A 25,455-nucleotide genomic window follows, 5' to 3' on the forward strand; every position below is an offset into this window, starting at 1 on the left:
GATATAATTTTGTAAAATCTAATTGTGATACTTGTAAACCACTATCTACATTTAGATCACGTCCAATAAATGTCATCAAACGATGATATGCACGTGCTACATGATTTATAGTATAATCTAACAATATGTCCTCGGCTGGTTCTTGATGGCCGTTTATTCTCGAGTTTAATCGATTATTATTTTGCAAAGCAATAAAAATATGACGTGGTGCAGAAACAACTTGTTGTGATGCTATATGACATGCAAATATACCTTGAACTGCACTTTTAATGTTATCTGTGAGTAGTGAAAGGGGGCACCCTACGTACAATGGGAATTAGCATTACAGACACCCCTGGGCAAATCTACGTACAATGGAAATTTAACATGGCGAAAAATCGTGGGTCAATCTACGTACAAGGGGAATTTAACATGGGAATAAATCGTGGGTCAATCTACGTACAAGGGGAATTTAACATGAGATTTTTTTTTTAAATTTTAAAAAAATTTTTTTTAAAAAAAGGGGTAGGCAATGGAAAGGCTATCTCTTTTCGAGATATATGGGGGCCCTGAAAAGGGCCTTTGGTTTATGTTAATATGCCCTTAACATAAAGGGCATTTGCGACATCTTCTTTTCCTCAAACTTCGTCTTACAGCAGGACCATACATCAGAGTCCTCTTGAGGCAACCTTGTCTCTCTATATAGACTCTTCTTATCCACAGACTGCTGTTGGTCCTGTAGACAACGGTCCACTTGGATCGGACATACATGAGCATGTCCGTCCTGAACATCATTGTTGACACAAGGGTTGAAGATTCAACGTCGGTCCACATGTTGAGGCTCCGAGAATAGGTGAATCAATGCAGTGAACTGCGCTTATTTATAGGGACAGAAAGGATTGAAACGGATTGAGTTCATTCACCAATCCGAACACGCGTTACAGAATTCAGTCAGCCCGCATCCAATCCGAAGAGAGCAGTCTGTGACGTCACGTAGTCAATATAGATTCGCTAGCGCTTGTGTGCAGTCAATCTATGCGATAGTGATTCAACATGACGGAAACTCAGAAAACGATCCAGTGGGGTGCACCAGCAGGGGAGACCGCCCAAGGGAACCCGGACTTACTTTCAGAAGAGGTGAATTGGGATTTTGTGGATTTTCTCTCCTCGCAAGAATTTGTTCCGGAACCTTCGTTACCTTCTTCATTACCGCAAGTGGAGAATTTTAGACAGAGACAGAAAGAAGAATTGGAGAAATTTATACAACGACAAAAGGAAGCGGAACAGGCTTTTCTCCTACAGCAACAGCAACAAGAAGAAGAGATAAGAAAAAAACAACAGCAAGAAGAAGTAGCAGCAAAGAAACAAGAGGGTGAAAATCAAACGGTCACGGTACTGTTGGACATTTTAGCGGAGTTAAGAAGTCTGAAACAAATGTATCAGACTTCTTTATCACGACCGAAGAGAATACGACCTTCCCGAGCCAAACACGTCAACCCTGTGACTAAGCCTACCGTACCACCCTTAGTGATTTCAACCCAATCATTATCATCATCATCAACATTACGCAGTCCAGAAGTAGGCCTTGGCCGTGGCAAAGGCTTAAGGCAGTTAAAATTGATTGCTTAAACTCACCCCTACACCATAAAGAAAAAAGGCCCTTTTCAGGGCCACCCACATTTCTCGAAAAGAAATACAATTTCAATTTGCCAATAACTCAAAAATAAACCCCACCCATTTTACCCTTATAGTACGTGTCTGTGTATGAGTGCGTGAGTGTAGCTTCTTATTTTAAAATCAAAACTCAAAGACTCTTACCTTATATCATTCATTTATTCTTTTCTCCATTTTTTACAATCCAATTCACAATTCACAACACAACACTTTAATAAAAAGTTCATTGATTTCTTCTTTTCTCCTTGTTTAGTCTCTCTGTTTTTTGAATTTCTTCACCGTCACACTCTTTTCCTCTTCTTCCTCCTCTCTTTCTTCCCTTCTTCTTTTTTTCTCCTGTTTCTTTTTCTTCACCTGTCTTCTTTCTTCCTCAGAAGAATCCCTCTCTTCCTCTGAAGAATCCCTCTCTTCTTCTGAAGAATTCCTCTTTTCTTCTGACTCCTCTTGTTTCTTTTTTGGGCAATCTGGAGACCAATGTCCTTTTTCTTTACAATAATAACAGGTATCTTGACTTTTGTCTTTTTTATCCCCTGTTTTTGTTCTTTTTTGACGGTCTGGACACTCTGAAGACCAATGCCCTTTCTTCTGACAGATATAGCAAGTATCTTGACTTTTATCTCTAAAGGAAGGAGAGTAGTCCGTAGGCTGGTCTGAAGAGAATTTTCTAATGACCCCTCGCAAAGCTCTGACGAAACGTTCCATCTGGTTAGTCTCTTCCATCGTTGTGCTCGGCTTGAGAGTGAAATGAATAGTGAAAGGACAAGACACACACCCTTTTATATACGCTGGTCTGCTATGACTATAAAGTAGTTTATGGTGTTTGAACTTGAGTCATTTGACTTTTTGCTTTCAAGATGAAACGATCCCATTCATTCGAGAAGAAAGAAGAAGAAGAAGAAAGTAAGAGGCAGAAACGTGATCTATCGCCTCGTACCAGGGCTGAAATCTTGGCACAAATTCATGCCAGTGATTTTGAAGAGGACATGAGTGAACCAGAATCCGAACCCTCTAAACCAAGTTCACCACCCTTAGTTAACCCTGAAAAGTACTATTCCATTCGAGAGACGGAAAAGCGCTCCTCTAGAAAATTTAGAACCACGGCTTACAAATACACGGTGAAGTTTAAAGATTTCAAGGCTGAAGTGCCGTTAGAGAAAGCAGAAGTGTTCATCACTGAGGTGTGGGATTCTTTGCTCACTGCACTCAAGCGACAATGTCAACCCAAAGAAGACGATCGCTTGAGACTTTCCATACAACACGACGGTTTGAAATCTCCTGTTTGGATCGAGTTTAGCACCCCTGCAGAATTGACTGCTTCCAAAGTCATGGACAAGATTCAACACGTACAACAATCTAATGATCAGTTTGACATCACCGATGGTAAAGCCACACTGGACATGACCCACGTCTCTCCTCCTCAAGGGACAGGACGCAAAAAGATGTTATTGGTGGACGACCTTCGCAACACCAAAACGAGTCTCGTCCGAATTAACAACCCTCATGACCAGATGTGTTTAGCCCGTGCCATCGTGGTGGGACGAACCTATGCCAACAAGAACGACACGGTAGAATGGAAAAGAACCTGGAACACTATTCAACGTTCCGACCGAGCCAAACAACGAAACGAAGCAGAACTCCTGTTACAACAAGCCGGACTGCCCAAAGACACACCCTGTGGCATTCCCGAGATGCAAAAATTGCAAGATGTCCTAGCTCCACGATGCACCTTGAAAGTGCACCCTCAAGAAATGCGCGGGCCTCTGTTGTTTCGAGGCCAAGATTTTAAGGACGGAAAATACATTCATCTTTATCATCACGATGACCATTTCGATACCATTACCAGTATCACTGGATTCCTGGGATATGCTTATTATTGTGAGAAATGTGACTATGGTTATAATAATCGAGAGCAACACAAACATTGTGGATCGAAATGCCGAGGATGTTTGGCCTCTCCACCCTGTCTGAGCGAAGAACCAGTGCCTTGTTCCACTTGTCTGCGCACGTTTGTCAGCCCTACCTGTTACCAACAACATTTGAAGACGCAAGGTTCACAGAAGAAATGCGCTTGTCAACTGCTGAGATTGTGCCCCGCGTGTGGACAAGGCATACGTACCAATAATACCAAGGCACACGTATGTTCAGGAAAGAAAAAATGTCACATTTGTCACCACATCGTGGACTTGGAACACGAATGTTACGTGCAAAAATACCAACCCCCACCAGAGAAAGAGGACGGTCACAAGAAGAAAGGCAATTTCATCTTTTTCGATTTCGAATGCATGCAAGAGACTGGCATTCACATTCCTAATTTCTGCGTGGCTCATCGAGCGTGCGAAAAGTGCATTCAAGAACCTATCTTCAGTCATTGCCCTCACTGCAGCAAGATTCCCGGAGGGCGTGAAAAAATCTTTCGGGGACCAAACACGTTAGCCGATTTTGCCCAATGGGTCTTAGACCCCGTCGACAAGACGTGGAGCCAAGAGGACATCGAACGTTACGGAGATTGTCATCGTCATGCTACGGTGATGGCTCACAATTTCTCCGGATACGATGGACAGTTTCTTCTCAGATACTATACGGAACATGGCACCGAACGTCCTAAAATCACTTTGAACGGAGCCAAAATCATTTTCATGCAAGTGGGACAAGTACAATTTAAAGATTCGATGAGCTATTTGGCCATGCCTTTGAGTCGAATGCCTAAAACGTTTGGAATGACAGAAATGGCTAAAGGGTACTTTCCACACTTTTTCAATACGGAAGCCAATCAACATGCCGTTCTACCCCATTTGCCTGAGGCTCACTATTACGACCCCGACAACATGCGTACCAAACAACGAGAAGCTTTCTACGCTTGGTACCAGATTCACGCCTCGGACCCTTTCGACTTTCAGGAAGAAATGCTAAAGTATTGTCGTTCCGACGTGGACATTTTACGGCGTTGCTGTGGAAAATTTCGAGAACTGTTCATGGAACACGGATGGGTCGATCCTTTGAAAGAAGCTTGCACCATTGCCAAAGCGTGTTCCTTAGTGTATCGACAACGATTCATGCCTGAAAAGACCGTGGCTGTCATCAGTCCTCAAACGACCCACTTTGTCAAACGTCAATACTCGGTCAAAGCCCTACGTTGGTTACATTACTTGTGCGACAAGGAAGACAAGTGGATTCAGCATGCCCGCAACGGAGGGGGCGAAAAGACCATCGGAACGTATTCGGTCGATGGCTGGGACTTAGAAAACCCCAAGATCGTGTACGAGTTTAACGGTTGCTTATTTCACGGATGTCCCGTCTGTTACCCTGACCGTGGCACTAAAAATCAGTTTTTGCAACGAACCATGGAAGACTTGTACCAGGACACTTGTCAGCGTCGCCTAAAGTTAGAACAGCAAGGATACCAAGTGGTGGAAATGTGGGAACACGAGTACGATCACCGTATGAAAACCGATCCCGAGTTTAAACGTCTCGTGGAAAGTTACCAGTTCATGGACCCGCTGAACCCGAGGGATAGTTTGTACGGAGGAAGGACCAATGCCACCTGTTTGCTGTACCAAGCCGACGAAGAGAAAGGAGAAGAAATCAAATACTTGGACGTGTGTTCGCTGTATCCCTACGTGTGCAAATATTGTCGCTTTCCTGTTGGGCACCCGCAATTGTTAACGGAACACATCGACCTGAAAAACATTCGACAATACGAAGGCTTGATCAAGTGTAAAGTTTTGCCTCCCACGAACCTATACCATCCCGTCTTACCTCACCATTGTCAAGGCAAACTGATGTTTCCCTTGTGCCGTACTTGTGCCGAAACGTGCAACCAAGACCAGCCTTGTCAGCACACCCAGGAAGAACGGGCCTTGACGGGAACCTGGGTCAGCGTAGAATTGTTCAAAGCTCTGGACATGGGATACCAACTGTTAGAAGTGTACGAAATTTGCCACTTTCCCAAGACACAACAGTACCGCAAGGGTGATCCCAGTCAGAAAGGCATTTTCGCAGACTACGTGGATGCCTTTTTGAAACTGAAGCAAGAAGGCAGCGGCTATCCTTCCTGGTGTCACACTCCCGAAGACCAAATACAATTCAAAGAGAAATACTACGAACAAGAAGGCATCACTTTAGACCACATCGAGAAAAACGAAGGCAGGAGATCGTTTGCCAAAGTGATGTTAAATTGCTTGTGGGGTAAAATGGCACAACGACCGTGTTTACCGAAGACGGAATATTTGACAGAACTTTCCCGCTACTTCCAGATGATTCACGACAAAACCAAATACATGAAACACGTGGACGTCGTTCGAGAGAATTTGATCTTGGTCAATTACGAAGAAGATCTGGACTTTGTACAAGACGACCCTTTTGGAAATGTCATCATTGCGGCTTACGTGACAGCCCATGCTCGCTTAAAATTGTACGAAGCTTTAGAACTGTTAGAAGAACGCGTCCTGTACTTTGACACGGACAGTTGCATTTACATCCATCACCCGATTCAACATCACCCTAACATCGAAGGAGACCGTTTAGGAGCCTGGACAGACGAGCATCCCGACGACAAGATTCTAAGTTTTGTCAGTGGCGGTCCCAAAAATTACGGCTACGAATACCGTGACAAACAAGGAGAAGTGCACACGACGTGCAAAGTGAAAGGACTGACTCTGAATTATCGTACCAGTCGAGTGGTCAACTTTGGGGTATTGAAAGAAGCCTTGCAATCGGGAGAGGATGGAAACTTTAAAGTGACCACCTATCAACCGAACAAGATTGTACGTTTACCCACTCACCACATCGTCAGTCGACCCTTGGAAAAAGTCTATCAAATCGTGTACCAGAAGCGAGTTCGACTTCCCAATCATTTCACCTTACCGTATGGACACGTTGGTATAAAACATTGGTTGTAAGAGGATAGTTACCCCACCAGAAAGATGACTTCGCCACAGCAAGAATCGAGTGAGAAACCCGATGAGAACTCCAAGTTCAAACCCTACCATTTTCCAGTCTTCTTACCTGACTATTGTGATTGTGCCCGTCGATTGGACACGTTTCAGAAATGGCCTACGGATAGGGAAGGATTACCTTCTTCGCATGTTTTAGCTAGAACAGGATTTGTCTACTTGGGACCTGAGTCAGGATTGGGATACGAGGTACAGTGTTTTGCTTGCGGACTGAAGTTACGAATGGATCTATGTATCTATAAAGATTCAGCTATACTGGAACATACTCGATGGTCTCCGCACTGCCCTTACCTTTCTATGGCTTTTCCACCCATCACACTACGGTACAATGTTGACGGTACCTTAGAGACGGTACCTTCCGAAACAAGACATAAAAAACGTAAAAAAGGAAAGATGTACAAGCTGGAGACTGCATTGCGACTAGTATAAAAAGGGGGCTATGGTCAAGATCGATAGTTCATTGTGACTACCAGACCGAGCGAACAAGATGAATACTTTGAAAAAGACATCGTTTCAGTTTGGGGATTGTAAAAATGTTGTATCTTCCTCTAGTGTGACTAATATTGGATGAATAAGACCCAGGCATTGCGACGGAAAATGTCCGGAAGGAAACTGCGATTGTCCATGTGGTTACCATTGTAATTGCGTAACGGAGTTTGCAGACGAGTGCGATTGTGAGCCTTGCGATGGGACCGATGCTGTACGTTGTGACCTGAGCGATGCCGTAAAGCATCATGGGAACTTTGTTCTCACTGCCCCTGTCATGGAAAGTGATGCTGTGCGTGTCAAACCTGAGGGATGCGAAAGCGATGCCGCTCGTCCTCTTAGACATTTTACTGGGTTTCGTTTTAAAGGGGAATGTCAACCTTCACGTTTACCTCCCTACGGATGTCATCCAGCCCTGAGCAAACTCCTGTTCCTGTCACCCAACCCTCATCGAAACGAACCTGTGAAAGACGAATATTCGTTCCCTGTGCGTTTGTCGGAATACTGCGACTTTGAAAATCGTCTTCAATCGTTCAAAGGAAAATGGCCAAAGTATCTGGGAGGACCGACCCCCGAAGAATTAGCCAGAGCCGGATTTTTCTACTTGGGCGAAGGAGATAAAGTCAAGTGCTTCAGTTGCGGTGTGTCACTTCACCACTGGGAACCGCAAGATTCGGCCTACGTAGAACATGCTCGATGGTCACCGAATTGTCATTACTTACCTTTAGTGGGACCGAGACATTGAAGTAACTTCTTACCATAATAATCTGTTCATGGATACTTTACAAGAGAACATTCGTGCTTTGCCTGTGGAGTTGAGAGAACGTATTTATCGAGAGCTGGTCAAAATACAAGTGAAACGTAAAGAACAATTGCATCCGTTACGTCACCGGTGTTTGAACCACTGGTACCTGAAGGCTATACAAGGATTGATTCAATTGAAAGTGTTCCATCGGACAGACATTGATCAACGATCCTCTAGTTTTAAAAAGGATTGGTTTGGTATGGACGATTGTAGTTACATCATTGTAAACGTACTGCATCGAATTCCAGAGGAAGAGTTAACGAATTACCAACATCTTGAACACAATGTCAACTTAGTGAAAGAGGAAACTTCTGAACGAATTGTAATGTGTAGATTAGTGACTCAACGATTTAAATTCGACACTGAAGTGAAACCATGTTTGTGCAAAGAGTACATTTCTTGTGTCAGACCAAAGAGGATTTAGTATGACCTATTCATGGATACTTTGCTAGAGAACATTCGTGCTTTGCCTGTGGAGTTGAGAGAACGCATTTACCGAGAGCTGGTGAAAATACAAGTGAAACGTAAAGAACAACTGCATCCGTTACGTCACCAGATCTTTAACCACTGGTACCTGAATGGTATAAGAGAACTGATTCGTCAGAAATTGTTTCAGTGGTCAGACCTTGTTCAAAACTTTGAGGTCGCTAATGATCGACATGTTCATAATTATGGTTACTTCGAGATTCACCTACAGCAATACATTGAGGAAGACAAGGTAAAGGATTACCAACATTTGTTACGTGGAATCTACTTAGCGGAAGAGGAAACTTCTAAACGAACTCTGACGTTTCGGTTACAGTATGCAAGTTTTAGATTCCCTACTGGAGAACGAAGATCTCTGGCTAGAAAGTACGTGTATTGCATCCAAAAAAAAAGAGAATATAAAAACAGGCTGCCATGCCACGGTTTATGTCACATGTCATCCAACAGATTCCGTGGAAGGAACTCAAACCGTGGATCATTACCATCAATTATTACAAGAACTGTATCCATTCAATTTTGGACGACAAGTGGTGTGTGTTTTAGTGACTTGTTTTCTGGGATTTCGTTTACCAGCCGATTCTTTGTGGACTCTTTACGATCAGTACTTACCACCTCCATGGCCTTAAATGGTCACGAAAAACTTCTTTTGCTCAAAGCCTTGCGTTTTCATCTGGATACTTCTCGACCTCAACAGGAAAAAAAGATTCGTCAACTTTTAGCTACCCAAGACGTGTATGACGATGTGTGTGTAGCTTGTGACTTACATCCCCATTGGACAGATGTCCGTGCCTGGAAAGAATGGGATTTTGAGGCTTGGACCCAAGAAGTGGCCCAGTATGCACGAGAGTTGTTCAAGGAAAAAAGTTACTTTTCAACCCGTGTTAGTGACGGTGCCAGAAGAACCCGTCACCCAAGACAGGACTGTCGTGGACAGACCTGAAAGACCTTTTCGGGAGGACACTTGTGTGACTTTACCCCCTGTTGAACTGGTTAGAACATTACCCAAAACATGTGGTTGTTGTACAGACACTTGTGTTTATTCCACGTTCATCGTTATCATGTGCCTTTTATTCTTGTACTTAAGCCTTTGGCTTTTATGTATTTTTGTCTTTCGTATTCATGTTTGAAACATTCAATAAACGTGTTCTGAAAAAGTATATAAACTCTTGTCTTGTTTGTTTTTCGTGTCACAAGTGACATTTCTCACACCATGGCTACCTCTGCTGTCTCTGCTCCCTGTTCCTCTACTGTCAAAGTCATCGACGAACACTTAGATCGTGCCAGTTGGGAGGCTTTGTATCTTCGTCATCCCTTTAACATGCTCATTGCTGGACCTAGCGGTTCAGGCAAAACCGAATTCGTCAAACGTTTGATCGAACATAAACATCATTTGATCGATCGACCCCCTCAACGGATCGTGTGGTGTTACAAAGAGTGGCAATCGGCGTACAGCCTCTTGCGAGAAAGTCAAGGCGATTCCATCGTGTTTGTGGAAGGCATTCCTAAAGAAGACGACGGCATCGTCTCTGACTCCCGTCTAACCCATTTGGTCATTTTCGACGACATGTTAGGAGAAGTCGAAGAAGAAATTAAATTGTGGTTCACGCGCAAAGGGCATCACCGTAATGCCAGTGTCGTTTACATCACCCAAAATTTGTTTCAACAAAGTAAAGCCCATCGCACCATCAGTCTCAATGCGCATTACGTGGTCTTGTTTAAAAGCCCTCGAGATAAATCGCAAGTGCAAGTCTTAGCCAAACAGTTAGGAACGCCTTGGCTGACTCAGGCGTACGACGATGCCACTCAAACGCCACACGCCTATTTACTCGTCGATTTGAAACCTACGACTCCCGAGGATTTGCGATTTCGTACCCACTTGTTTCACCACTGGTGCCAAGACGGAGGGCCTGTCCTGTACACGTCTCCGTCCTCGACTTCATTTCACTCCCCATAAAAAAATCTATAAAAACCTCAGACCCTTTTTCGTCTGTCTCACACAGTGTGAAGATGACGTCCCTTCAGTCGCATCTTCCCGTCAAATTGATTCGTGCCTTGTATGGCATCAGTCGAGAAAAAGATCCACAAACACGAGCCCGTGTCTTAGAAGCTAGTCTCAAAGAAGTCTTACGATGGTTCACGGTGACGGCACGTCAATTACTCCAAGGAATCATTCAGATTCCTCATCAAACCCAACGCTTTTTCGATCGAAACAAAGTCGCTTTGGTCCAACTGGCCGATCCCCGCATCGACACTCAAACCAAAAAACAAATCATTTTGAAACCTGGAGGGAGCGGTACTCTAGGATTGGTTATCATTCGCTCACTCTTAAGATGGGATCCTAATGCCCCCAAAGTTATCCCCAAGACAAAAGTCCAACGAAGCCCCAAGAAGAAAAAGAAAAAGACCAAGTCCCCAAGAAGAATAACTTCTCCAGTGGCAGGACCCTCCTCTTACTAGACACCACCACCCCGGAAAAAGAAAAGAAGCCCCCAGAAAAAGAAACAGAGAAAAAGCCCTCAGAAAAAGAAAAGTCCACAGAAGAAGAAAACTAGTCGCAAGAGAGGCACTTCGGCCATAACGCAACCTTACACTCGCAAACCACGACCTGCCACGGCAGTGACTGCGTCTGCGGCATCCTCACGTTCATCCACTTCTCCGTTGATGACACCCAGAACTGAAGAGTACTTGGAGACGTTGATCACACCAAGAACATCTCCGTTGATGACCCCAAAAGAACTTCCCCAGTGGCAGGACCTTCCAATTTAGCGGCAGTGGCTGCTGCTCACAAAGTACCTTCTCCCAAAATCAAAGTCCAAGAAAGATCGGGCATGTTACAAAGTTTACTGGATTTGTCCAAGCAAGAACTGGCTCGATTTAGTCCGTTACGTACCCCTGCACGACGTGTCATGCCTGTCCTCAAACTGATAAAACGTAAAGACAATCAGTGGCGACGCGTTCCAGTATAAAAAGACCTGTGACCAAGTCGGGGGTATCAGTGAACTTGTAAAAAGATGTCACCTCCAAGAAGCCACAAAAGAAAGAGACAAAGGCAGACGCGTCATCCGACAAAGCGCTTAGCCATGCATCGACGTTACCCTAAAAAAAGACACAGTCGTTCCAAGAAAAAGAGGCGTCAACAAAGGGGAGGATTTCTTGGCGATTTTAGGAAAAACATTGTCACCTTTATGACAAAGCGATAGTCCCAGAAAAAAAAGATAAAAGGGTGTGTGTTAAGTCATCGACGTTAGTGTCTGTTTGGTGAATGTCCCGGAACCCACAAGCAAAGATGTCACCCTCCAGAAAACCCCAAGGAAAGAAAAGAAAAGGACTACCACCACGTTTAGCCAAACATGGGGACATGTTATCTGTCCTGTCCAAAGCTTCTCCACCCCTACGAAAAAAACTCATTCAAACGGCCTCCAAAGAGGTCATCGATACCGTGTGCGAATGTTGTTTGAACGTTTTGAAAGGCACGATCCCTTTGTCCAAACACCAGAAACAATGCTTAGGCAAACATCGTCACGTTCTTCGGAAAATGGTTCAAAAGAAAGTTCCCATTCGTCAGAAAAAGAAGATGTTGGTCCAACGTGGAGGTATTTTACCTCTCTTGTTAGGCCCCATACTGAAAGGAGTCTTGGGAACCATGTTGGGAGGACTGGTGGGAGCAAGATAAAAAGGCCTTCGGAAGTCCCAAGATCTCAGAATTCACCCCTGACAACCCCATGGAAGGACGAAAACTAGCTTTAGTGCCTTACAAACGATGGATGGAATACCATCGGTGGCAAGAACAACGCACCCCGCATTTACCTCCCAATCCCAATTTGAGCGAGATGTCCCAGTTACAACACGAATTGCAATCCTTGATGGATCGCCAAGATTTGTCCGAAACAGAAAAATCGCAAAAGTACGGTCAACTCTTGCAACGACTACAACTCTTTCACCAGAAAGCTTTAGACGAAACAGCTCTACCCACTCTGAAAGATTTTAAGACCTTGATGAAAAGTCCAGCACCATCACCAGTACCAGTACCAGTACCAGTACCACCAGTACCCGTGACCAAGACAGAAAAAGGAAAAGAAGAAGAAGAAGAAGGGTTTCAAACTCCACCAGAAAAAGTACGCAAGTTAACAACACCACCTACCTCCAGAATTGGATGGATTAAAAAGATGATGGCCACCCCTTCTTCCTCACAAGAGAAAAAGAAAGTGAAGACAGAAGTGAAGACAGAAGTGAAACAAGAACCGATATCCCCCGCTCAGACATCCTCCTCCTCCTCTTCGACACCTATTGCTGGCCGCACACGCAAAGCATTGCAATCCAAGAAAATACCCCAAGAGAAAAAGAGTAGCCTCTTCCAAGAGTGGGTGCCTTATTAAGACACCAATCAACACAAAAAAATGGAAAAAGTCTTAGCCAGCATTTACTACGATCCCTCGCATCCTGCAGGTTACGCAGGAGTTCAAAAATTGTATCGTGCTGCCAAAACGCGAGTGAAAAGTCTCCGTTTACCTCAAGTGCAACGATGGTTACAAGAACAAGCTACCTACACTTTACACAAACCCATTCGACGCAAGTTTGACAGAAGTCGCACCCGAGTGGAAGGCATCGATCATCAATGGCAAGCCGATTTAGCCGATGTCTCTCATTTGGCCAGCTACAATCGTGGTTACAAATATTTGTTTTGTGTCATCGACGTCTTTTCCAAATTTGCCTGGGTCGTGCCCTTGACTTCCAAATCGAGCAGCGAGTTAGTGCGAGCCCTGCAACGGGTGTTGAAACAAAGCGGTCGTCGCCCTCTTCGATGGCAAACGGACAAAGGCACCGAATTTCTGAACCAAGCTTTCCAAAAAGAATTAAAGAAACGTGACATTCATTTTTTTACCACCGAGAATCCCGAAACCAAAGCCAGCATCGTGGAACGTTTTCAACGCACTTTGAAAGAACGCATGTGGAAATATTTTACGCATCACCACACTCTGAAGTACATCGACATCTTACCGCACCTGGTGCAAGCGTACAACCAATCTTACCATCGAAGCATCGGACGTGCCCCGCAAGACGTGACTCCCGACAACGAAGTGCTGGTGTTTGAGCGTCTGTTCGGTACGTCCCCGACGAGGGCTGTCCCCAAGAAAAGTGGAGAGTTGACCGTAGGAGATTGGGTGCGCATTGGCAAAACCAAACGCACTTTTGACAAAGGTTACTTACCTAACTGGACGACCGAACTGTTTCGCGTCACTGGACGAGTACATGGCCGTCATCCTGCCGTCTATAAATTGGAAGACATGAACGGAGAAGTACTCAAAGGAACGTTTTATTTGCCCGAGTTACAACGTGTCACCAAAAAAGAAGACGACGTGTACGACATCGAAAGCATTCTCGAACGCAGAACCCGTAAAGTGGGCAAACGACGTGTCAAAGAAGTCAAAGTACGTTGGAAAGGATATCCACCCAGTTTCGATTCTTGGATCGACGCTTCGCAAGTCATCGACTATAAAAAGAAGAAGTGACCATCATGCCCTTTCACACAGCAGAATACGCAGCTACGTCGACCACTCCTTCTTCCCCTAGTTCTTCTGTGCAAGATTTCCAAAAACAACCCTTGTGGGTGTGGTGTGGAGAACGTGTGCCTAAAACGCAAATCGTCTTTTTCTGCCAAATCTTCGTGGTGTATTGTGTCATCGGGGCAGCCATTGCCAATTTGAGTTTGCAACAAGGAGACAAACAATTGTGGACCATTTTATTGAGCAGTTGCATCGGTTACCTGCTTCCCAATCCCTCCCTGAAATTCTCCTCGAACGGGAACGTTGTGTCCAGTGCCAGTGCCAGTCACCACTCCAACAACCACAACCAGAACCCCATTTTGGGCGGAGACACGCCTCTGACATCCACTAACCCCTCGGACAGCCACAGAACTCTAGAATTATGAGTCACCAAAACCAATTTTACTTAACCTTACCCAGTGACAGTTCCATGGAGGTGTTTCCCAACAACACGTTGTGCTGTTACACGGCCAAATTACCTCAAGCCATCCCCTTAGATCACGAAGCCCATTGGGAAGTGGCTTTAGTGGAAATGATTCACCCAACCCAAGTCCACAATGTCATTCCCCAGCAAAATACTTTTACGGTGGAAGTTCATGACAAACAATTGCAAGAGGAGTTGGATAAGACTAGTAGCACATATACCAATAAAACCTATAATCAAAACACTAAAACGACCACCTACAACTTGTTCATTCACCCAGGCTATTATTTCAGTGGTCATCATTTGGTCAGCGCCATAGCCTCCAAGTTTAATGGCGTGTTTGGGGAAGCTTTTAAGATTGTCAAGAACAAAAGTGTCACCATGGAGTACCACAAAGTAGCTCGTCGCTTCTTGATGAAATTTGAACGGCCTAAAATCGTAACCATTGTATTTTGTCCTGGATTGTTTGACATGTTGGGCGGTGACATGGAGATGAGGAAACAAGTAGAACAAAAAAGCGAATCATCAGGCATTAACGACAACGAGACTTTTGCCAGGTATTTTCGTACCCCGGTAGAACTGAACCAAGGACTGAATTTGATCTTTGTGTATTCCGATGTGGTGGAATACAACGTGGTGGGACACACCTCCGTGCCGTTACTGCGTGTCATTCCTTTCAAAGTGGATTCTGCCACGAACGCTGACGAGGAAGGTGGAAACACTTACCACGTCCACCGCGAATTTGTCCATCCTCACTATTTGCCGGTCAGCAAGTCGTATTTGGACACGGTCAACATTACTATAAAAGGAGATTTGGGACAAAATATTCCATTCACCAAAGGAAAAGTCACGGTGAAACTCCATTTTCGAAAACGGTTCTCTCACGATTCGTAAGTAAGTCATGTATCCAGTGTACCAAGGGGTGGCTCGACAGCGAGGACACGGTTTAGGAGACATGTTAAAATCGGCCTTTCGTTCGGTGGCCCCGGTGTTGAAACCGATGGTGACACGCGGATTGCACGCCTTGAAAGATGCGGCACTGACACAAGGCAAAGAATTTCTCCAAAATGTCATCATCGACAAACAGAACCCTAAAGAAGCCTTCATGAGGGCAGGCAAAAATGTCTTGCTGCAAACGGGCAAAGACATTTTGGGCCGACGAGAGACACCTATAAATGCCCTGCACGCTACCGAGTCAGGCATTCAGCAAGGACAAGGCAGAAAGAGACGACGAAGAAGAAAACACCCTTTCACCAGACTTCAAGCGAGAAAGGCCAAAAAAAGAAGAACCGTTCGAGACTTAGACGTTTTCGATTATTGAGACACAGCAACAACAAAAAATGATGCACCGAGAGTCTTGCGCCTGTTCCAAGACGGAACTGGATCTGTTTGCCATGCCCCCCCACCATGATGACCATGCAAGAATCCCAGTGGGTGGAATTTTACCCCGTCTCCTCACTGATCGATTCCGCTCCCATCGAGTTTGACATCAAAGGACAGCCCGAAGATTACATCGATTTGAATAGCAGTTACTTGTACTTGAAAGTCAAAGTTCTAGATAAGGGAGGAGATATTATAAGCGGCGACGAGAAAGTAGCTCCGATCAACAATTTCATGCATTCCTTGTTCAGCTCAGTGGACTTGTACTTGAACAACAAACTGGTTAGCAGCAGCATGGATACTTACCCTTACCGTGCCTACCTGGAAAATCTCTTGACGTACGGAATAGATGCCAAGGATACTCATCTCGATGCCTGTGTGGTGTGGCAACCTGACGAAGCGGGCGAATTTGATCAAACAGGTCTTGAAGCTGACCCCAAAACAAAAGCAACCACCAATGAGGGATTTGTAGAACGAAGAAAGAAAATCAAAGATGGACAGAGTTTAGAACTGATGGATCGTTTGCATTTGGACATGTGGTTGCAAGAGAAATATTTGCTAAACGGAGTGAATATTCGCCTGAGACTGAATCGCAGTAGTGCCGCTTTCCATTTGTTGGCTGATACTGATGCTACTAATGGTGGCAATCCTAAAAGCAAAATCGAGGAGGCTAAACTCTACGTACGACGCGTGGAAGTGTTACCTAAAGTAGGTAACGACATCAGTCAAACGTTGAGCAGAACGACCGCCAAGTATCCCATCCGACGCGTGGAAGTGAAAACGTTCACCATTTCTGCTGGACTGCATTCCATGACCGAAGATCATCTGTTCCAAGGACAGTTACCCAAACGTTTGATCCTTGGTATAGTCGAGAATGAAGCCTTCAACGGAGCCTTCACTAAAAATCCTTTCAACTTTCATCATTACAAAGTGTCCAAGATCGAAGTCAGTCGCGATGGCAAGACCTTGTGTACCCGACCTTTCGAACCTGACTTTACCAACAAAAATTACTTGAGATCGTACTTGTCCCTGTACGAAGCCACCGGACAGTTAGGAACCAACACCAGTCACGGCATTACGTACGACGATTATGACGGAGGCTACGCTTTGTGGGCTTTCGATTTCACTCCAGACCAAGGCAGCGACGAGGGACATTTCCACCCTATAAAATCTGGCCAGATTCATGTGGAACTTCAGTTTGCAAAGTCACTGGACGAGACAGTGAACGTCATCCTGTATGCAGAATTCGATAATACCATAGAAATCAACAGTTTGAGAGAAGTCATTCTAGATTATTAGAAAGCCATGGAAGACTGTTATCCCTCTTTACCTAGTGGAGAAACTTTGGAGATGAAATGTGAGGAGACCGTGGAAGGAGAAGATATCATGATGAAGTCGAGATGGCCAGAACAAGAAGCCCATTTAGTCTGCTGTTTTGCCAAACACTTGGTCGACAAAATGACGGAATTGATCAAGAAAAATTGTTATGGATGTCAAAACGATCATCCCAGTCAAATTCAACACGATAAATGCCTGATGTTGAGTCAAGAAGAAAAATTGGACGAGTATCTGGACGAAGCTTGGAGTCTCATCTCGAACAAAGACGTGTTGCACCAGTGGTATAAAGACTTGCGTGAACATTCTTGTCCACCATTAACCACTCAAGAGATCCATCGTATCGAAGCTCTCCTGAATCAGAGTGAGGAAACAGAACGAATAACCGTTTATTCGTCAGACATTTTCAAGCAAAAAGTCAGGATCGAATTGACAACTTATTATTACCTGTGAAGAAGAAAACAAACACAAATGGATACCTGGGAACTTTATTACCTTTTGAACCACAGTTCGTATACGTCTTCTTGGAATCCCGTCGTCTGTGCTAAAGATGAACTCCCTCATCGCAAACCTAAAGATCATCAAGCTTACGTGATCAACACGGACGACAGTCATCTCCCAGGAACCCACTGGGTAGCCGTATACTTTCCTCAAGAAGGCTGTGTGGAATATTTCGATTCGTACGGATTGCCCCCTTTGGAAGACGATATCATCGACTTTATGAGAAGAAATGCTCAAAGTACCCGATTTAATAATGTGAAATTACAAGGCACAGATTCCTTGGTGTGTGGACAGTACTGTGTGTATTTTCTGCATCATCGCAGCCTGGGCTATTCCTTAGAACATTTAGTGACTAATTTCGATCCTCGTTCTTCTGCTAGAAACGATGTGAAAGTAGATCGATGGTTTTGTGACCATTATGCTTATCTTTTGTCTCAAGCTAGGAAACGTAGTGTCCATCAATGGCCTAATGATTTCCAACAGTGGAAATCACAATTTCATTCACAACGTTGTCAGCCCTGTTTAAAGTAGATTGTCCATTGAGAAAAAAATTGTTTGATGTTATAGTGTTGGATTATTGTTAAAAATGTTAGAGTTGTTGTTTAGTGTTAAGTGATTTTTGAATAAAAAATGTTGTGTTTAGAAAAAAATGCCTTTGTCTTTTGTTTAGCTATAAGACTGTTGGATTGATGCTCTTTCATTTCTTACTATCCCTCTCATGAACGTTGCGGCTCGAAAACCGTGTGGGGGATGTTTTCCTTCACGTCCGCGCTTTAACTTTAAGAACCGGGTTGTTCCCAGTCTAACCATCCATTGTCGACTCATCCTCCTACGAAGATGTGCTCCAAACTAGCTAAGCTCAACGAAGCCTACGTGAATTTGCATAGGGTCAGACACAGTCTGATACCGAAGCCAGAAGAAATAGAGAATGTGAGAATGTTAAAAATCACTGAAGACCTGATAGAAGAGCTCTTCAGAGAAGAAATGAACAGGGAAAAAGAAGAATGGACAGAGAAGTACAGACTTCAGAGACAGCAGCAACAGCAGCAACAACAGCAACAGCAGCAGCAACCTGAAGCTGACAGAGGCTTTGTCGATTGTCGTATCGACACCAAAGAGTTCTTCTTCTCTTTCCGAAGAAGCAGACCTATTGCCAGAAAGTCTATCCTCAGAGGACATCGCATTCTTAGAAACTAAAAAAAGAATGCCATAGCAAAACAAAAAAAACAGCCCTTTTCAGGGCTACCCAATACTCTAGAAAAGAAATAACAATCCATTTGCCAATGTGTGTAGGTAGAGTAGTGTGAAAATAAACACTAACTCTTTCTTAAAAATGTGAGGGTATGTGTTTGTGTGTTTGTGTTTGTGTTTGTAAGTGGGATGGTGTGGATAGTAGATTAAAAGGATGTTTGGGTTTTTTTTGGGCTGTTTGAGCTGTAAATTTGGGGTTAGATTGGATTGCTTTGCATATGTAAATAGTCTATTGAAGTGATGGGTAGCATAAAAAAGTGAGTGAGTGTTTCTTTTAGGTCCGCGCGTTGTTGTTTTTTGGTCATGATCTAGGTAAGATGAATTTTATGTTTTTAGGGGGATGTTTTCCATCACGTCCGTGCTTTCAGTATAAATTGAAACTCGTTCGGCAGTCCAGCTACCCTTGTTGATTGATCAACACCAAAAATGAACACGAGACTGGAGAAACTGTTGGAACTTCATGTGCATCTGGAATATGCCAGGCGCATATTAAATGAACTGGCCGCTGAAGCCATTGTCGAGGAGGGAAGGATAAGAGAGGAGGAAAGAAGAAAAAAAGAAGAGGAGGAGAGAAGATATAAAGAAGAGGAGGAGGAAGAGGAGAGAAGAAAAAATTTCAGAATCCCAGAGAGTGAAAATTGGGATTCTGAAGCGACATATCCTGCCTCTGCTCTCTCCCCCCAAAAGGTAAAAAGTAACTGGGGGATAAGATGTGTATGTGGCGCCAGGCCTGGAAGGTGCCACCATTAACCAGGTGTCCATGAAGTTCCAAACAAAACGGCCCTTTTCAGGGCTACCCAATACTCTAGAAAAGAAATAACGATCCATTTGCCAATGTGTAGGTAGAGTAGTGTGAATATAAACACTAACTCTTTATTAATAGTGGAAGTGTATGTGTTTGTGAGTTTGTGTTTGTAAATGCTGAAGTAAGTTTGTGTGAATAGTAGATTTTGGATTTATTTATTGATTCTTAGCGTATGTAGAGAGTATAGTTAGGGTTATATTATATGAAATGAGAAAGTAGGGGATGTTTTCCTTCACGTCCGCGCGTTGTTTGGTCATGATCTAGGTAAGATCCATTTTATGTTTTAGGGGGATGTTTTCCTTCACGTCCGCGCTTTTCGTATAAGAACCCACAGTATTAGTTGTTCAAACCATTCTGCAAAGAATAAAAAGAAGATGGCGTCAAACCAAATGGACAAAATACAAACCTTGCAAGACGTTTTAGACAACTTAGGAATAATGGAACAGATGCTAATAAGACTGGTTGAAGACCATTATTCCTATAGTCCCCATCGTGTAATGATGGAAATTAACAATTTAAGAAAAGCAAAGGACAAGATTAGTGGTGTGATGAAGGAAATAAAGAAGGAGAAGGAGGATGAAGAGGAAAAGATAAGAATAAGAACATGGAACGAAAAAATTGAAAAAGAAGAGGTAAATGAGAAGAGGAAGAAAGAAGAGGAGGAGGAAGAGAAGAAAGAAGAGGAGGAGAAAAAAAAGAAGAGAAAGAGTGTTGGAGATAAAATAAGAAGTTGGTGGAGGAAAAGAAGAAATTAGAAGCAGAAGAAAACCCAAAGGCCCTTTTCAGGGCCCCCATATATCTCGAAAAGAGATAGCCTTTCCATTGCCTACCCCTTTTTTAAAAAATTTTTTTTTTAAAATTTAAAAAAAATCCCATGTTAAATTCCCCTTGTACGTAGATTGACCCACGATTTATTCCCATGTTAAATTCCCCTTGTACGTAGATTGACCCACGATTTTTCGCCATGTTAAATTTCCATTGTACGTAGATTTGCCCAGGGGTGTCTGTAATGCTAATTCCCATTGTACGTAGGGTGCCCCCTTTCACTACTTCTGTGGTCACTGTTAACCATGATAACAATGTTTTATCACCTTGATCCATAAAGGAAAGCAATTTTTGTTCTTCAGCAACTGTTGGAGTCATTACCGACATCCACAACGAGGGTTTTGTTATATTTACTTTACCATCATCAACAGCACCAACACCCAGCCAAATTTTCGTACAAGTACAAATGTACGTTTAGCACCAAAAATAACTTCTCTAAAATTTCTACAAAATCCAAAAATATGTGACAGTGGAATTGCACATGAAAATCTATTTCCTCCTAACAAAATTGATGTACGTGTTGCAAATCCTAGGTTAAAATTTGCATTAATACCTCCTATGATATCAAAAGCAGCACCTGGTCTAGCTGTATGTTCAAAATCATCAACTGGTTGTGGATCAGATGCAGTATTTTGTGGTGTTCGTATTTTAATATATTGAATATTATTAGCATTGTCGATGATATCTTTAGAAACACCATTGATGGAACAGCTGATCTTGAATAATCATCAGAATATCTTGCTAAACCTATTATCGTTGTAACAACATCGACATCTTTCTGAACTGATTCAATATTTTTTCCATCAATCATACATGTAGCACTATCAAACAAATCCATAATCCATTATTAACAAAGCCAACACGTGCATTTTCACCATATGGTGTGTCATCTGCAACATATGTTACAAGTTCCCCTTCTACTTCAATAAACGCCTCAGAGGGTAAGAAATATCTACTTGTATCTTGAACGTGTAATTCAATTCTTCCACGCTGATTTGGTTGTCTTGCGTCATAAAAATATTGATAATCAGGCACAGACTCATCTCTGAGAACTGGTTCGTCAATAATAAATGCTGTATCAGATACACGTTTAAACATTTTTATTATATTCATTATCGTCTAAAACAAAGACCACTTCCTGCTATTCAATTTGCTGTTATATTTCTTTCTACTTCATCAACCCCTTGATGGTTTAACGCTGATAGTTTTTTTATTTGCGGCTTGATTTATTATTTTACTGACATTTGCAGGCATAATTTCAGTGCTGGGTAATTTTTACTAGTCTATCCTTGATTGCCGAGAATGCTTTACCGGTAATATCACCAATAGCACCAAAAGCTTTATCACGAACAACGTCAATAGCCTTCATTTATAATTGTTTTGCAGTTGGTATTGCTTTTGGGGCTATCCTTATAAATAAACCTTGAGTAACATGGCCGAGTCCATCTCCGTAAAATGCTTTATAAACAGGTAAACACGAATGTACTATTCTGACCATGGTTAGTCTACGTTGAGTATTGTGAATAATCATCTTATTTACTTTTCATTTATCTAATCATGATGATAATTAATCACTGTAATAATCATCAATGAGTTCCCGATAAACACTGATGTCCAGAATACCGTTGGTAAATAATCTTTGACAAATATCAAAGATTTCATTAATTATTTCCGGTGAATTATTTCCAGCACGTTTTCCTCCGATCAGAATTTCTAGTCGCGATACATCAGAAAGAACATTGTTAGGACAAGTAATAAGACCACTTCCTTGAGTAAAAAGACCACTTCCAGTAGCGCCGGAAGAATCATCAAGGATTTTATGTTGTTGCTTTAATTTTGCATCTTCTAAAAAGTCAATACAATCTGGATCATTTTCAGTAGGAAGTTTATCTTTATTCAGCAAAATATACTATACTGATCCACCTTTCAGGTGATATTATAGCAACATATTCTCCTTTTACATATTTTGATCTTTCTTTATATCTCCTTGCAGTAATATTTAACGTATCTTTATTAATATTTTCAAGACCTTTTTCAGTGAATACATCTTTCATGTAGTTGGTTCAATTTTCGTTTTATTTGTTGCTGCGGTGGAAGGTTTTGTTGAGGAGGATGTTGTTTAGGTTGAGGTTGAGCAGGTTGTTGTCGAAACTGAGCACCTAATAAATATTCTACTTTATCTAAATATATCTGATATATTAAATCATCATTTGAGATTCGATCTTTTTTAAATTTTATGCGATATATCCATTTATACCAGGTTTCTCTACTTACAGATGTATTATGTTCCGGTGTTAAATATCTATCTCTGTAATTATAACTTGAAGCAGCAAACGCAGCTAATTTATCTATTTCCGTTTTACTTTCTATTGCCTTAATAGCCACATCATTAAATTTTTCAAACATCTTAACCTGTTGTTCTTCTGATTCCTCCCTCTTAGTTTTGGTTTTGGTGTAAGTTTTTCTTTTATCTCACCAATACCTTAAGTATTTCTTCATCAACAGGTGGATGTTGTACAGCAGCTATATTAGTTGGAAAATCTCGTAACAGTTTTTTTGTTGTTGTTTGTTTTAGTTCTTTCTGCTAAATTTCTGGTATCTATAGCAGTCCGTTCTAACATTGGAAGAAGACCTTCAGTAGCCTCTACAACTCTTTCACTGGTTTTTGTAATAGGCTTAAATAATTGTTGAGAACTTTCGGCAAAATCCACTTGCGATTTCTGACGTTCTTGCAATTTTTGTTTAACAGAATCGGGAACAGGAATAAATTTCTTTATTGCTTCCAGTCGTTCTCGAGCTAATACAGCTGTATAAGACTCCATACCTGATGCCATTATTGATACGATAATGATTCAATTATTTTATGAATAGCAGCAGAGAGTGTGGACAGACCTCAGTGAGACGTCCCCGTGTATAATCCAACGTACTTGAAAAAAAAAAACACCGATGACAAAAAAATAGACCGCTCCGGTGGCCTAGTGGTTAGAGCGTCCGCCTCGGACGCGGGAGGTCGTGGGTTCGATCCCCGGCCAAGTCATACCAAAGACTTACAGAAATGGTACTAACAGCTGCCTCGCTTGGCGCTCAGCATTAAGAGGTTAGTGTTAGGACTGGTCGGACTGGTGCCCGGGTAATGTGACTGGGTGGAACATCATGCTACATGTCTGCGGCATTAGTTTGACGTTATTGAAGTTATATTTTTAATTTTTTCGCAGGAAGTTTTATAAAGACGTTCTATCGAGGTGGGTTCACACTCTCTGCTGCTGGGGTAGAAATAAGGTTGATTTACATTCCAGTCTATTTACACATTGTAAGCGTCGAGGAAATTCTCAGTTTGTGTTTTTAGAAATTGTGTAAACTTTGATAGTAATAATCTATTTAACGGAGTTGATACACAATAATTAAGTTTAAAAACCTCTTTTCACGCGCGCAATCTACCCCAAACGGATTTATAACAATAAATTTATATGATCCTCGATCACGATATCGTATAGGTCTTGATAAAATCTTTGATTGATAAGATATTGATTCAATTATTTTAACCACTAGGCCACCGGAGCGGTTCCATCTGGAAGTGGTAAGACACAGCTGTTACTTAATCTGATAATGAGGTGGTTGAAATGGGATAAATTGTACTTAGTAGCTCCGTCAGTTGATGATCAACGATGCTACCATGTACTTAAAGATTTTAATGAAAGTGCAAAATTGTTAAGCGAGGATGTTATTGAATTTATTACTGATATTGATGAAGCACCGTCTGTTGATAACCTTGATGGATTTGTTAATAATTTAGTAGTATACGACGACGTGATGCTGGACAAACAATCAAATCCCGCCAGAATATTTTCACGCGGTAGACACAAAGACACGGATCTAATTTATCTTACTCAACGGTATACACAAATACCAGAAGTAATCAGAGACAACTATAATATTTTAGTTGTATTTAACGGAGTTGATCCACATACATTGAGAAATATTCATCAGACTTGGTGGTCCGGGGACATGAATATAATTAAGTTTAAAAACTTCTTTTCACGCAATCTACCCCAAACGGATTTATAACAATAAATTTATATGATCCTCGATCACGATATCGTATAGGTCTTGATAAAATCTTTGATTGATAAGATATTGATTCAATTATTTTATGAATAGCAGCAGAGAGTGTGAACAGACCTCAGTGAGACGTCCCCGTGTAAACTCCACACGTACTTGAAAAAAACACCGATGACAAAAAATAGTAACTTGTAAACTAAGCCAAAGAGAGAATCTCGGTCAGTTAGAGGCTTTCGTTTGACGTTATTGACCTTATATTTTTAATTTTTTCGCAGGAAGTTTTATAAAGATGTTCTATCGAGGTGGGTTCACACTCTCTGCTGCTATCATTGGTAAACTATACTGTGTTTATCTACAGATAGCGCTAATATTATGCAATTATATTCCCGCTTTCTAATATTGAAAAAGCATTTTCATATATTAGAACATATTCATTTCTGTTTACAATGGCTTAGAATATAAAATGGCTCATACAATAATATACTCACCAACCAATGCCACAAAAAGTATCGGCTTCATTTTATCGCTCTCCAGCAAGACATGCAAACAGTACACTGGTTCGGGATGTGGAGTGAGTTTATCACGCCTACGAGGGAATTGAACACGTTTTTAATTCACGTGATGAAATGGGGTCAGTTCGTTGCTTATCAGAACAGAATCGGGGTTTTTGAGACGCGAATTACTTCTCCCATTTATAGCGATATGTATTTACAAATTTCTGAATGCAAGGGATATTTTACCATTATCTGTATTCTTTTCTTTTATTTAAGTACATAATTTTTGATACAAAATTTGGGGAGGGGATCTAGATCTAGATCAAAGAATGTTACATTGAAAGAGATACAGATTATTGGTAAGCCCCCAAGCAAACCTCTCATCGAACAAACAAGTCCATGTGCGCAATTGCTTCTTGTTCTCATTCAGCAAAATTACCAACTATGGCTGTTTCA

At 42.2% G+C, this 25,455-nt stretch overlaps 1 long non-coding RNA gene across 1 annotated transcript in view; it reads right to left on the minus strand.

Annotated features, from left to right (window-relative positions):
* Positions 1-25,120, minus strand: part of LOC149801840 (uncharacterized) — a 60,019-nt gene extending 34,899 nt beyond the window's left edge. The window contains exon 1 of the long non-coding RNA XR_016420483.1: positions 24,994-25,120. This is a non-coding gene — a long non-coding RNA (uncharacterized LOC149801840). The remainder of the gene's footprint in view (positions 1-24,993) is intronic.
* Positions 25,121-25,455: the final 335 nt, after the last annotated feature.

The sequence above is a fragment of the Sinohyriopsis cumingii genome, chromosome 4 (genome assembly GCF_028554795.1).
Source record: "Sinohyriopsis cumingii isolate HCF-2022 chromosome 4, ASM2855479v2, whole genome shotgun sequence".
NCBI classification, from domain to species: domain Eukaryota; kingdom Metazoa; phylum Mollusca; class Bivalvia; order Unionida; family Unionidae; genus Sinohyriopsis; species Sinohyriopsis cumingii.